At 41.2% G+C, this 15,918-nt stretch overlaps 1 long non-coding RNA gene across 1 annotated transcript in view; it reads left to right on the top strand.

The window, feature by feature from the left end:
• Positions 1–6,014, top strand: part of LOC310704576 — a 34,699-nt gene extending 28,685 nt beyond the window's left edge. The window contains exons 4-5 of the long non-coding RNA XR_014524892.1: positions 4,570–4,716; positions 5,577–6,014. This is a non-coding gene — a long non-coding RNA (uncharacterized lncRNA). The remainder of the gene's footprint in view (positions 1–4,569; positions 4,717–5,576) is intronic.
• The last annotated feature ends 9,904 nt before the right edge of the window (positions 6,015–15,918 follow it).

The raw sequence follows: 15,918 nt of genomic DNA on the forward strand, positions 1-15,918 counted from the left end.
AGGGGTCTGTGGAGATTTGGCCACTTCTGGATCTGCCCTCTTATTAGATCCACTTGCCCATACCTGAATTAGTTGAATCACTGATGATAGTTTATCAACAGTTGGTAGCAGAAGTAGATTTAGGGCAGCAAGACAGGTTCCCCCGCACAGGGAACAGAGGTCAAGGGAATGCCTTCCCACCTCTATTCCGAGATCTAGTAAGTGCTGGGCTTTGGGAAGGAGGTGCATGGTTCTGACAGGGTCCTAAAGCCCTCCTTCCTCCTTCCCAAAGCCTAGTTAGTGCTTGCCCAGCTTTGGGAAGGAGGCATGAGGACTAAGACCCTGCTAGAGCCTTGTGCCTCCTTCCCAAATCCCAGTGTCCTCCCTTACTCGGCTTCAGGAAGGCATCACAAGGGCTGAGGGGGTGGGGCCTCACATTTTGGCCTGGTTGATAGCAATGATAGCTGAATCAAACTTATTTACTCAGACGTAGGGGTGGAGGAGAATTAATTTACTGAGAAACTACCTAATTCTATTGTTCATTTTGCAAACAACAAACAACAACAACCTAATTCACATTTCTTGAATCCATATGCGAACCAAATCACATTCTTTGAAATTTATCTGAATTTTGCAATGTAATTCTCAAATCAAATAATATGTACAAAATGCATATAATGGGGCAACATTGCATAAAACACATATATTTGTTACAAAACAGCATCATATTAGGGAATTTTTTTTGCAAAAATGTGTATATTGGTCAAAATGTCATATAAAATGTATACATTAGGAGAAATTCACATTGACATTTTTTCATAAGGTGTTTGTTTCTTTGTTTGAATGAAAATTGCTGCTGAAATGTGGAGATTTAAGTCTGGAAAAATGGGAAACATTGAGAACTGAAGTGGGCAGATTCTTCCGTCTCAGCAGAAAGAAGTGACTGAATAACAGTTACTGGAACAAAAAAAATGGAGGAAGCATTATTGAATTCATGTCCTGTGCTTGTATGATTCCTGGAAACATATAGTTGGCTGCTGGATTAAATATAACTTTAGCCTGATCTAGTAGAGTTCTTCTGAATGTATTTAGATGGCACTTCTTATTCCTTAAACGTGCATGAAAAATCTGTGAACAGAAAACAGGCTCTTGCACATAGCTGAAAATACAAAGAGTTGCTGTGAGATGTGAGGTTACATCAGGAGCCAAAGGTGCATACCTGATGCTTTGCATCATTCACTTGCTGCTTCAGCTCTCTGAGCAGCACTGTAAGCCTAAGGCAAAGGCCAGTCACCAGACCCAGGGCAGGTGCTTTTCTCCCTTGCTCTTTCTGCTTGCCTGGTTAGAGATGTCAAGACTGACAACATGAATCACATCTTCGAAGGGGGATGAGGAGGGTCTCCATTTGTGTTGCAACTGCACACACTATATTCTGCTCCACTCTCTGATCTCTAGATCGAGACTTTGGCATTTGGAGTCCTACATGGCTGAAATACACAGGAGGTGGAACAGAAGCTTTAAAAACAAAGGATTGACGTTCCATTTCTCTCTTCTGCATTTTAGATGTTGGTGGTTGATTGAATATGCACACCAATTGTGAAACGTGGTGAGCATCAGAAATAATCGGTGCAAACAGCACAGCATTCAGAAACAGCAGGTGTGTGATCCGGCAGGTAAAACTCCTGAGCCATAGTTCACCTTCACCCCACAGCATCCAATGTTGTCCTTCCTTGAGCAAGTCACTGTACTTCATGGGCGTTCCCTACAAATACAATGGGAATAAGGGCAGCCTACTTTGAAGGGTTGGTAATTATGATGCATATGGGGAAAACTGTTTTAGGATTTCTTAGAAAAGCAGTGGGAAAAGCTTAGTAAATAATGGTACCTGGCAGCAACCATTCCATCAGGCTAAAGTAGAGGGAAACAGAGCTACTCCACTGGCTCTGCTGAGAGAACTTTTGCCTCTTCCAGTTTACATTCCAGTTGCTCATTATCAGAACTTTGCAACTGAGAGGGCAATCCAAATTCTGACTGCTGACTGGTGAGGTGATACATAGCCCAGCGATGCACAATGGCCAGGGCAGCATTGAGGGTGGGTGGCAGGAGGACCATCACTGCCACCTTAAAACTGTTGCAACAACTAGGCCTGGACGAGACTTGCTGTTGTCACACAATGGCAGTTAAACCAGCTCAGAATCCAATGACTCTCAGGCTGGCTTAGTCCCTCCTGCTCCTGGCATACCTGGTTCTGCAACTTTAACCCACCTGCATGTTTGGCTGTGGCAGGGGAAGTGCTGCACTGAAGTGATACTTGTTTGTGTATTTTGGCCTGTGGGAGTCTGGATTGCTATGTAAGAATTAGTGTGCTTTTTACCTCCTCCCTCCCACTTACCTTTCCTTTTGTGTTGTGCATTTAGGTTGTAAACCTGAGGGCAGAAGATATCTTATTATTGACCTTTGGAAGGCACTCTGGGACCCTTTCTGGGGATAGCAAAAGTGCTTCAGATAAATAAACCACAGAGAACTGAGAAATTAAAGCTTATGCTGAAGAGAACCATCTAAAAGTTCCATGGAAATATTTTAACAAATAAATTCCAGAGAGTTGACACAGTGCAGGTTCTTTCACATACCCTTACATTTTTTAAATGGCATTTGTTGTCAAGCATTTCTCTCATAAGCATTTCACAAAGGAGTTTGCAGGATGATAAATTGATGTCCTTGGTAAAAGTGTGGGTTTAGAACAGTTTGCTGCTGTTGTGACGGCTTGAAAGATATTTTGTATTGATGATGTTTGAATTGTGTCACTTGTCACTTCTATTCATTTAACAAAGTCTTATTTTATCCTTATTGTATTTTAAAGAGGAATTTTTTGGGGGGAGCTTTACATTGTGCAGGAGAGAGTGTAGGCTTTGACAGAGATGAGAGGAAGATACAGCCAGAAGGTTATGTGTGCCTATTCTCCTTGAATTCTCTCAGGCACAGTAAGGTATCCTTCAGTGCTATCCCATTTCTCTTAATGAGTGTCCTTTAATACCAGGGGTTACTGAAAAGCTGAAGGAGCTGAGGAAACGATCCCCGTAGACAGAAGAAATGGGAAAATGAATACCTTTTGCTATTTATGCTTATTTTAATGTTCAGGGATAAATCATCTTCCTGTGTCTCGATCCCTCAAAATGATGAAAAATTTATAGCTTGTGTATCTGCAATAGTTTTGATGTCAGGCATAATGTTACAAAATACTGAGAAAAGCATACATCAAAGCGGTACTTCACTCTGAGGTCTTTATCTGTTGCTTCTTCATGCCATTTGATATAGCAGCATCTTTTCAAGGCAGTGCCAGATTTAGGGCGGTACGGGTGGTTCCCCCCCACAGGGTGCTAAGCTGAGGGGGCACTAAATAAAATATAATAATAATAGTAATAATAATAGTAATAATAATAATAATAATAATAATAATAATAATAATAATAATAATACCTATATTTATATGGCTCCCTACTGAGAAGATCCATTAAAGAAGCAACTGTACCAAAATGAATTATTTAATTTTTGTCCTCACTTAAGGCACCATATTACTATATTATTGGAAGTGCAAACATTTCCAGTTCTGTATATGGGCCTCAGGGCTGTATTCAAACAAGTTTTTTTGAGGGGGGAGCCACATCCAGCAGCCAGTAGTATTTATGAAGTGTTCTTATCCTCCACGCAGACACCCCCTGTGTCCTTTTTGTAGGTGAGGAACTAATACCCTTACTACCCCCTCCCATCAAGAATGAGGGCTGTGCTCATTTCTGCAAAATTTAGGATCCTTTGCTGAGAGACATATAAATGTTACCATTTCTTTCTTTCTAAAATAGTATAATATTTTTGGATGTCTGTTATTATTGCTGCTGGAGTTTTTTTTAGTTTTTTTTAAAGGGAGGTTGCCTACTGGGACGTTATTAGACATGGCAAATTGTAACCTTTATGAGCAAAAAAAAAGCCGCTGTAAGTGTATATTTATAAATTCTAAATGCACAGGGGTTTTTGTTTTGTTTTTTGTTTTAAAAAACATATTTAGCAGAGAAATGTGTTAAATAGTAAAATATGGGTGTTTCTGCCCAGTGGATTATGACATATTTTCTTTGCGCTTTTGAGAAGAAATACATTTTAAGATTATGATTTCTTTGACACAGACCTTCAGCACCACTGGAGATAATTACTGTTCAAAGATGGATTTCCCCTTCCTGCCATGATGAGCCTTTTCTTTTAGAAAATCCAGATGGCAAAATGCAGCAAAGCTCTATATCAAATATAAAACAAAGAGAAATACTCAATTGCAAACGCTTTCGCCTACCCTGTCACAGAATTCTACATTTTACTGCTTGGGCAACACACACAATTTTCTAATATAAAACATCAAGCTGAAGGAAGATATTCAGTATCAAAGTATGAAAGTAAATGATAGCTCACAATACATCCTAGGAACCAGTTTTTTCTGCTGCCACCAATGTCTTCTCCTCCCCACCCCCCTCTGTTAGCATCTCTAGATATAAATTTAGAATATTTAGCATAAAATGTCAGCCCTTACTTCCCTCCCTTTTGCCATAGTTTCAAAACACTCTGCTTTGCAAAACAAGAATCTGCCTCGAAGAAGAAGGACTAGGCAGTAGGAATGCTCCAACAGAGGTGTATTCAGACCTTCAGCGGGAAGAAACAGCCCATCACCCTCCGTTTGGGAATCCGAAAAACAACCCAGTGAGGACTGGGAGTATTCCGTTTCCATGGAATGGAAGAATATATGGGAAAGGGGATAGAACAGAGCATGGCTGACTGATGGAAACACCAAACAGGAATATTCCACACTGCAACGTATTGCTGTAGGCCTCATCTCTAGTTAGAATTGGCAACAACACAGTTTTGTTATCAACTTCTGGGTGGCATCTCAATGGAAAGCAAGACTGTAACTTCTGTCTTGCAGATTTGCAAGCAACTTCCATGCCTGAATGAGCACAGGCTTTTGGAGGCCAAGCTGTTAGATGCAAGGCTTCTCAGTTTGATGAGTGTAACCTTAGCGGAGCCAGAAGTCTGAGTGGGGGAAAAAAATGTTTCTGGGTCAAATCGAAATGTATTATTCATTCCCTCTGTGCATTATTCTTGCTGTCAGGGAATAGAAGGCCCTGGAGGTGGAATGAGATGACAAGAAAATCATAGAGAGTCTCAGATGCACTCCAGAGAGTGCTGCCAGATGTTTTATGTAGAAGATAGTTAAATCACAGCTGCATCTAACTAGAGCACATGGGGACTGCTCATCTTTTGCAGCATAGAAGCAGCTATGGCATTATTGAGACCAAAGGGACGATATTTTCTGCTTCTGGACGGTGATTTATTGAGTCTTTCTGGCTTTCACGAGACAGTATGAACAGTAGTCTTGCATGCATGAGCTCACACACAGAGCAACTATACCATCTTATGCAAAAATAACAGTATATATGTCAACATTTTAATGGAACCATAATGGAGGACCTCTGGGTTTCAATGTGAATCTCTGATTTTCAATTAATATGCAGTTATGCCTTGTTAAACATTTCTTCCCCCCACCCCTTTCTACTAATTAGGTATGGTGAAATTTCAGTCCTGGGGGACATGGCATGAGGATGGTGTATCAGGAAATCCAGTTGGCAGGCTTTCATGTTTTAAATAAGCTTTTCTGATTTCACGCTGTATCTGAAAATGCTGTGTACTAGTGGAAGGAATCCAGATAGTGATAAAATTATTATCAATGTGAAACTAGGTAATCTTATTTCTTTTAAAAGTCTGCAGAATGGCTAACTCAATGGGGCAGAAGATTCAGTTAACAATGGTATGAATACTTACTTTTAGTAACAATGCGGGTTTTTTTTAAAGTTAACAAAGGGAGTGGCAAATGACAGTGATATAAAAAATAGCTGTCAGCAACATAATGTTAAAAATCTGAGAGAGCTGTTATTGTAGAACTCAATAACACACCATAAAGGGTGCAAAAAATAGGCAGTTAAAAAATGAATAATGCAAAATTCTCTGAGAGCCAAATTCTTTTATTTACTGACAGTGCAATCCTATACACATCAACTCTTGAGTAAGACCCATTGAGTGTATATAGGATTGCAGCCTTCAAGTTTCAATTAATAAACACTGTGAAGTACCTCTATTATAACTCTCCTCCATGCTACTTGCTTGTTCACCTAACTGCCATTCTTCATGCTGTAGTTGGTGTTGCCTCCTGTTGACAACCATGTGAACTGCAGCATGACAACAGCCTTACATTTTTCTGTATATAGGAAAACAATTTGAATTCTATGGAATTACAATTGCCACAACAGGCAGAACAATTCTGCCATGACCCTCAGCATTTTCCAACTGGTCCAGGGGGAGGGGAGTTAGGGAAGCACTGGAATCGAGATTAGCCTCTGAGAATATGGAGGTTGGGTCCTTACATGGGGAAAGTGCTGAAAACCAGAGCAAAGTTGGATATTATTTACGCAATCTGTGCAGGAACCAATGGGCAGGGTTGTTGCTTCGCCGCTGTGCTTGGTCTCATTACTGAGAACGGTTCAAGAAAGCGAGCAATTTTCCTACCGCATGAAGGAAATTGCCACCTTCAGAATTACGCACTTTACAATAGGGAAAATGCCTACACTGTTTCACCCTTTCCATAAGTGGCAGTTACTAGCGTCAACAGATGTATTTGAGAAAAGCACACAGAAGGCCTCTAATTGATAGGTACCGCACTCACAGCTGCAACATAACTCTTCCCTGTTTGCACTGTGGTCTGCTTTACTTTTAGGCTTTGGCTTAGCTGCAGCTGGCCTTTTTGATGCATTGCTTCTCAACGCCATACCTTTCTTCCTGATGAGCTGAACTGCTGTGACTGGAAAATCTTCCTGTGGGGGGCTGCTGATAACCTTGAATTGCATGCAAGGGGGCAGAACACACATGCTTACTTCTGGCCTAGACAGATTGAAGCCTGCTCAAAAATAGTGACAGCCTGGAAGTGCCCTCAAAGACTACATCAGCTTCTGATTTCCTACTCATTCCTGCTAAGTCTCCAAATGCTCTTTCCTCAGAAGGAAACTGACCCTGCAACACCCATTCTGCTCTGAGAATGCATAGCATGAAACAACAGAAGAGGTGTGATGCTACCAGGCCGACTAGTTATTCACAGCTTTTGATACTCTAAGGTTTGTTGTTGGCATCTGTCTGTGTGCCTCCAGGAGTGAAGTCAAACTGCTGTGTTAGCTGCACCAACATGACCTCCTCAGGATGCAAGCCGGGACAGCGTGTATGGAAGAAGTCCTGGGTGGCCCAAATGACAGTATTCCCCTCTTAGCCTCGCTGATCGTGGTCCAAAGGAAAGCAGAACAATATGTTTGGCACCAGCTTGGCTGCAGGAGTTGCCAGGAGGCGGCTTACAAGGCGTCATCCAACTGTCTTAGGGACTCCACTCTGGATTTGTGTAGGGTTTACTCCTTAGCCTTTTCTTCTCTCGAAGAGGTTTAGACCAGAGTTTTCCTTCTCCTAGATGGGCTACCTTCCCAGGTTGACAAGCTCCATCTGCCCCTCACTTCCTTCTACAGCACATGCAGAAACCACCTTCTTGACTGTTGGACACACTATTGGTCTCATCCGCTCAGTGGTTAATGCTTGATGGCACAGAAGAATCTAGCCTACTGGAAACATAACTCTCCCATATTGACCACAGCAGGTGCTGCAACCCTACATCAGTTTGACTCCACCCCTCCATTGCCTCCAGAGACAGACGGATGCCAACAAAGGCAGAAAGGAAAAATGTGCCTGAATTACTCTGCCCACTTTTGCCTCTTTCTCCACCCACCAAGTGACCCTTGGAAGGCTACACAGAAGGGAATGTGGCTCTTTGGATGGAAAAGCTTCCCCATCCCTGGACTAGAGTGAGATGGCAGAATCAGGTGGGCTGCAAGAGAGATGAGAGCTGTCTCTTGTCTCTCGGAGTCCCAATACACCATCTTTCCCACTGTGGCAGATGGAGCCGGAGAAGATTCTGGGAGGCGGGGGAGAAAAGTTGACAATTTTTGCAACACAAGTGTGTATTTTTGGATTTACTGTCAGCACAAGCTCCTTTCACTTCTACTCAAGAAATGACTATGAGCCAACATAATCTGACTAAGATGCACAGTACCAAAGTATGAGGCTAAAAAGTGTAATAACGTACAATATTCTCGGTACGCTTAGCCAAATAGCATCCCCTAATGACCCTCTGCTCAGTTCTTTGATCAGATGCCTGTTTAAAGAGCCTAAGACAGACAAATCAGCCATATTTCTGAAGGTAACAGCTGTTAATATCCCAATACATATGGCCATCTTTCAGAATGGCAGCTTCTCTGGGTTTTTTCAGCCTATCCTTCAACCCTTGGTGGCTTCTGTCCCCCTTCTCAAATATTTTTGTATCTATCTTGGACTAGGTTCTGTTTCCAGTTTGCAGCTGAATGCAGGGTGGCTGACATCGAGGTCTTTCTTGGAGGGGGAACGACGACTATGACACATGCTGAAATGAGCTTGTCTGATGAGATTACTTCCAATCTAGATGTGAAGACAGCTTCTAAAACTGCATTGTTCCTTCACATGCTGTAAGAATACAGGACTCATTTGTATCCGTAAAAAAACTGCATAGTAACAGAGAGTATATGTTTGTGCTCTGCTTGCAGATAAAATTTGCTACTTGTACATTAAAAGAAAATCTTTAAGGGTGGTTATTTGTCTCCCTGCCCTCCCAACAGATTATTTTGCAGGTCCACCTTGTAAAATTTAGGCCGCATCCACACCATACATTTAAAGACATTTCCTCCCACCCAAAACAATCCCGGGAACTATAGCTTGTTATGGATGCTGGGAATTGTAGCTTCGGGAGAGGCAATTAGCAGGATTCTTTGGGGAGCCTGTGCTCACTCTCCAGTATGGACTATTGGGGATCAAAATGGGTGATGGCATAACTTTGTATTTAAGAGAGACCCACATTCAGATTCTTAACTGAGCAATGGGAAGTTGGGTAATCTATTTTCTAGGAGATGTTCAAGGAGCAAAAGTGAGCTGGTATCTTCTGTGGGTGTTTGAAATATCTGTGTACACACTATACCTTTAAAGCTCATTCAAATCCCATTCCTTCCCACAAAGAATTCTGGGCACTGTAGTTTATCCCTTCAAAGAATTACAATTGCCAGCAACCCTTAACAAACTACAGTGCCCAGAATTCTTGAAGGGTTTCTCACTCATGTGTTCTAAAGGTATACTGTGTACACAGCCATAGGATATCCTGCCTTGGGGCAACCGGATGACCTGCTATATTCTTCCTTTCAGATCTAGGATGCTTTTTCTTCTTTTTTATTGCACATATATATCCCATCACAATGACAACAGAGGTAGATATTTTGATTCCAAATACAAACTTATCCTAGTATATAGCAAAGCTCTTGGGCACCATATTGTTTTATTCCTTATCTTTTCTTAGCAGTAGGGACAGCCCAGGTTTCAGACATGTCTCCTGCTTCCAGGGCTTATGCTTATCAGTGGGCTGCAATGTTGCCAGATAAGACAATACAATTACCTCTGAAATATTTTGATTATTCTTAGTTCTTTTTTGTAAAGCCAAAGTAACTTATTTTAAAATAAAGCTGCAAGGGCTCATGGGCTGATTTACACAACACTTGGCTTCTGTGGGGGAGAATAATATAATGGTTGGAAATCGGTTTGCATACTTGGGTGTGCTATAGTTGGGAATGAGAAAGATGCAAAGAGGATCAAAGGGTGGGATTTGCATTATTACAAGGCAAAGCTGAATGAGGAGCAGATATGAATTTGCATGGGGAGGCTCAAGATTCAAAGTAGATTAGCCTAAAGCAGTGTGCACACAGTCATGCAGCATTCTGCTTTTTTAAAAAAATATTTGTTTGTTTATTTATTTATTTGTTAATTAATTAATTCATTCATTCATTAATTGCACAGGCTTGAATTTTGTAGTAAGAGTGTTATCTCCATATAAACTTTGCATTTTTCTTCCAGTTCCTTGTATTTCGGAGTCCATTCTGAACGCTGCCATCTTTGGGTAAATAAACTTTGGTTTTTAATCTTTTTGAACATTAATTGGCCAGTTTAAAAGTTTGGAAGTTTGGAAGACATTTTGATATTGCCTAACAGAAATGTTTCTGGGATCACTCGTAAAGTATAGCAAGTATTTTGGGTAATGATATATATGACTTCTTGAAACCAGTCCTATTGATTGATTGATTGCATTAGCTGTAGATAGCAATTGCAGTTACATCTATTACAATTACATCACCTCTGAGCTGTTTTCTGGATACACAGCAAATTACAGCCGGTACTTTCTTGTATTATCTAAAATACACTATTCCAGAATTTGTTTATTTTTTATTACACTTCCAGAAAAATTGCAAGTAATCTATGAATGATTCACTCCTCTAGCATTATATATATATATAATATTCTGGTTAATCTAATGACACCGCTGTTAAATTATCTCAAAGACATTCCCTTTGAGAATCTGATGTATATTTTTCAAATTATATCTGAAAAGTATATCTTGTGCTGTTTGTGTGTGTGCGCATTTATGAAGTAGTTGAACATCTGAAGCTGAGACTGGCTGTGTTGATTGGCTGGCCTGCTGTGATACTTCTGAAACACCCCTCACCAAATATAGAGGGAGCAAATGTGGACATTTTTCATTTTAAATAATGAAGAAGGTGATGAATAAACAGATATACAGAAAGAAGTGTGTGTGTGTGTGTGTGTGTGTGTGTGTGTTAATATATTAGAAAATCCCAAGAAAGCAGACATCTCGGATTACTGACAGCTAAGTCAGCATTCAATTTGTTGAAATTATACACCTATCATTTTGGTTGCCAAGCTGGGAGAAAGCTGGGCTCACCCTGAAGCTAAAGGGTCTTTTTTATATTTAAATCTGAGTTCACCCTCTGAGTTCTTGAGTACTTTACACCCATCAGTTTATTCATTATAGGGTTTAAGGGAGAAGCGTACATTAGTGATGGTGCTTGCTTTCCATATCATCTACATACAGTGCTACAATATTATTGTATCTTCTTTTAGTCTTTATTTTGGCCAAATTGTTTTAATTGCAGCTCAACAGCTAGAGTAAATCATGGGGCTGATAAATGGACAATCCTAATTTGCCCTCTTCTTTCATTTAAATCCACTGATTCCTGCATCTAACAACCCAAAAACACAACAACAGCTGAACCCAGGAGTCTGTTCAGCAGCCTCAGTTTCTGCAGCTGGAGTCAATCAAGGCCCTACACTCCCAGGCCAGGTATAAAAAGGCCTGCAGGGCAGGTAGCAGGACTCACAGCCAAGATAGCCCTGAAACACACTTGCTGTGGAATATCCTGTGGTGATTGCTGGAGCAAGCAGTCTGAGGTCCCGCCCTGTGCAGAAATGAAGCTTCAGGTGCTGTTTCCTGTCTGTCTTAGGTAAGGCTTGTGGACCATGGCATTGGCTAGAGGGGGGGAAGCAGCAGGCTCTCTTTAGCTCTGCTTGCAAGGGGTCAGTCCTCTCCTTTTGATTCTTCATGGTGGCAGCAACAATGAAAGGATAAATGCCCAGGTGTTATGTACTGAAGTTCTCACCCTGGGCCAGCAGGGAGATACTGTAGATAGTTTTCACTCGGGTCCACATGTGCAAATAAGGGATTGAAAGTGACGTTCAGTGATTGGATAGTTACAGAAAGTGTTACAGTTGCGTTGTAGTGGAGCTCTATATAAGCAGGCTGGCTGAACCCTTCAGTTCAGTTCTGGCCTGGCCTGTGAATAAGCAAGAGCTGTTTGAAGAATCGCTGCGTCGTCTGATATGCTCACCCACAATTTAACACCAAGGTCATTGATTCAATCTTACTGAAAAAGACAAAAAAAGTCAGTATATTGAAGAAGCTCCTTCTGTCACCTGAATCTGCTTGAATGGGATGTGTGCACATATGAATGTCTGAAGAGAGTGTGCAGGTGTGGATGTATATTTTGGCCCAGCTAGTCTGTGGCCCCTGCTCACTTTTTCCCCCATGGGAAGAGGGAAGACTCCCTACCTCTGGCCTAAACCACATGGTCATAGCGAGAGGCTTCTCTTGAGTCCCCCTGCCTTCCAAAGTCAGGTAAGCAGTGACTAGCGAGAGAGCATCTTCTCAGTCCTGGTCCCTTGCATTTGAAATGCTCTCCCCAGAGATGCTTGCCTGGTGCCAACTTTGATGTCCTTGTGCTGCCTGGTGAAGGATTCTTAAAAATTTGCCCAGGCATCCCAGCATGTTATATAGCTGTGTTTGTGTTTTTATGGCTTCTGTTGGATTTTTGCTCATCTGGTTAAAGGCTTCTTCTTCGGTGACTTTTATTACTCCCATTGATTTTGCCTTTTTATGGCTTTTGCTTGGGGTTTTTTTCATCTGAAAAAGGCGATGGCTGCTTCATTGGTTTTATGACTGCATTTTGTTGTATTTAATTTGTTCTTGCCATTGTATGCTGCTCTGGGAGCCTTATGCTGGGAGGGAACTGAAACATCTAAGAAATAAATAAAACATTCAGGAGGAGCAAAGCTTTATTAGCATATTAGCCAGAGCAGGCATGGGCAAAGGGAGAAGAAAGGAACCTAATGGCACAGGATTATAATTAAAACTTGGTTGCAATTCAGGAAATCAGTGTTTATGTTGCTTTTCAAACTGAAAATGAATAACAATTTGAGCAACAATTGATGTCTGACTTTGCCGTTCTGGTGCCTCCTTGTGGTCTGCTGGATTCATTCAGTCATTCATAGTTTAAGATGACTTTGACAGCCTGGGGCTGGATGGACCTAAGTTGAGTTGTAGTCTAAAACATCTGGAGGGTACCAGGTTGGCAAAAGCTGGAGAACACTCACCCTACCACTTCCCTTGTAAACAGGGATTCAAACGCCTGCAAAACCTGGGAAATTAAATACAGAAGCAAAACAAAAACAGTCCCATTTGACCAGAAGCAAAAGTGGGGCAAGATAAATGTTTTTATGGCATGGGAAATAACTCCTTTCATTTATCAATTTTTAAAACCTGTTCTGGACTTAGTAAACATCTTTTTATAAATGATTCCCTGTGCTTGAAAATGAAACATTGGCCTCTGCCTGCATAATTGTCACCAAGATTTCAGCAACGTTGCTTTGTGAAAGCACCTTTCTGACAAAACATCCAAAATATGCTGCAAAGCCCTTTTTGACCTCAGCTGTCACTCGGGCACAATGAAGCCCTCTTTCAACTATACTCTGGCTATGTCTATTTGGAATTAAATATGATATTACTTGTCATTTATCATAATACCATTTAGGCTAACTTATGTACCTCTTATCTAAAAAAAATACAGAATGTGAAACAAGTCTTCTGAAATAGATTAACACCACTGAACTAAATTACATTATGGTTTTATTGCTAGACCTGGTACTCAATCTGTGATTATATCTGAGCATGGAGTTTCATTAAATATTCTTACCTTCAGTTTTAATGTGCTTCTCTAGAAGGTCGTTTCAGTATTTGAGGTCTGTTTTCATATTGTACTCTGCCCTGATAGAAATAGCTTTAATGTGGAAAATGGAACCAAGTGTTCTGGAGTAGATTTTTCTGCCACTCATGGGACATAGGACTAGCAGAGGACAAAAATAGCTCTGTATGTTTTTCCTTCCCTTTCACTGTTTCCACTGTTCCCTTTTCATTGTTCTGCAAGGCACTGCTGCATAGGCTGTCAGGCACCCCTTGATAAAGGTGAAATTCCTGAGTGGTTGTCTCGTACAGGCTTCCCCAAACTCAGTCCTCCAGATGTTTTTGGCCTACAACTCCCATGATCCCTAGCTAGCAGGACCAGTGTTCAGGGAGGATGGGAATTGTAGTCTCAAAACATCTGGAGGGCCGAGGTTGAAGAAGCCTGGTCTAGTGGATGAGAAGAAGCAGCCATACCTTGATCCTAGTTAGAATTCCAGAACACCTGTATTGCCAGTGAATCCATTTTGAGTCCTTTACTGGATTAGTAAGCAAGAAGACACTCTTGAGAAGAAAAGGCAGAGTGGTATCTTATCTCAATTTCTGTATGGGTCTGGAGACAAGAAAATGGTCTGGGGTTTGTGGGCTTCCTGCCTCAATGTCTATTGTTTTTCGGAGTGTCCTGGTGTCCTGGGACACCACAGGTCACCTGCAGGGACAAATATATAATGTGAAAATATAAAGATTGTACAACTGCCTTTCTTCTTTTACTCTGAGTCTGTTCCTTGATTGGGAGTTCATTGTGCAAATACTATTCTTTGGGCTTGGTGTGTTCTGGCCCTTTGCAACGGCCCTTTGTGTTATGTAGTGAGAGAGCAGTGGAACTCTTCGTCTTTCAGCCTGCATTCTAGATGTGTGCTTTTTTTTTTTTTGGTAGCTGCTAATGTGCTTGGACTGTCAAAACACACCACCTGTCAAAAGCTTGGCAGAACAGGAGTTCTCACCAAAGTGATATTGCAAGGTGGTTACTGCATTTCCCCCCATGCCTTTGTACCCATTTTCCTCTATCTGCTGCTGCTTGGGTGGGTGCCATTTTTTCACTTGAAAAGGCACATTAACTGCAGGATTACAGCCAATTAGGAATCATATAGTGAAAACAATGACATCACTACATTGCCAATCAGAGGTGGTTATATCACCACGTCATACATGCTGTGATAACCTGCTTATTGCTACACTGATTATTATGGCAACAGGAATGCATTCCTTCTGACACTCTATTCCTTTTTTCTGCCTTTTTGCAAAGGGGCAACAACAACAAATCACCCAAAGGGCAACATTCATTCCATACAGGCAAAACATTTTGTGAAATATCCCATCCCCCCCCCATTTTTGCTGTGTGCTATTGTGTTTATCGTATGAATAACATGGCAAGATGGTGGAGGGGGGGGGAAAGAAAGCCATTTTTTAAAGCATTAAAGACAATGTTATCTCCTAATGATTTAACATTAAAGTGGAGGTGTTCATATATTTGAACTGAAGTGGGACACGGGTGGCGCTGTGGGTTAAACCACTGAGCCTAGGGCTTGACAATCAGAAGGTCGGTGGTTCGAATCCCTGCGACGGAGTGAGCTCCCGTTGCTCGGTCCCTGTTCCTGCCCACCTAGCAGTTCGAAATCACGTCAAAGTGCAAGTAGATAAAAAGGGTACCGCTCCAGCAGGAAGGTACACAGCGTTTCCGTGCACTGCTCTGGTTCACCAGAAGCAGCTTAGTCATGCCGGAAGCTGTATGCCGGCTCCCTCGGCCAATAAAGCGAGATGAGCGCCGCAACCCCTGAGTCGGTCACGACTGGACCTAATGGTCAGGGGTCCCTTTACCTTTACCTATGCTTAGGATTGCAACCTACAGCTATTTTGAGGAAACTATAATCTGAATCTCAATTTGTATTGTATTATTTTATGTGCTGTGGCTTGCTGTTGTTTTATTGATTATAGTTTAGAAATTATTTATTGTAACTGAGTGTTTAACTTTTATGTTATTATTATTTAATACTATTATAATGATTGTTGAATGTTACTTTAAAATATGACTATTTTAAAGTTGTTTTATTATCACATTTTTGTATTGCATTAGATTGTTATAAGATGTATATTTTTTGTTTCTTCAGCTTGTAAACCACCTTGAGTATTGTAAGATAGAAAGACAGTATACAAATTAAAGATGATGATGATGATGAATCATATGATTCATATGAGTAGAATGATTATGCGAAGCTGTCCCAACTAGGTGTGTCTAAGGCTTTAGGTTCCGTTTCAGATATAAAGGGCCCTGGCTTTGCAGCTCAGGCACCAAATGATGAAGCTCTGAACTGCACTAACATTTGGAAATCAGACTTCTTGTTTCCCTTGACTTCCCCTCATGCACAGCCTTGCAG

This window comes from Podarcis liolepis (assembly GCF_965112155.1).
Source record: "Podarcis liolepis genome assembly, chromosome: 3".
Classification (NCBI taxonomy): Eukaryota; Metazoa; Chordata; class Lepidosauria; order Squamata; family Lacertidae; genus Podarcis; species Podarcis liolepis.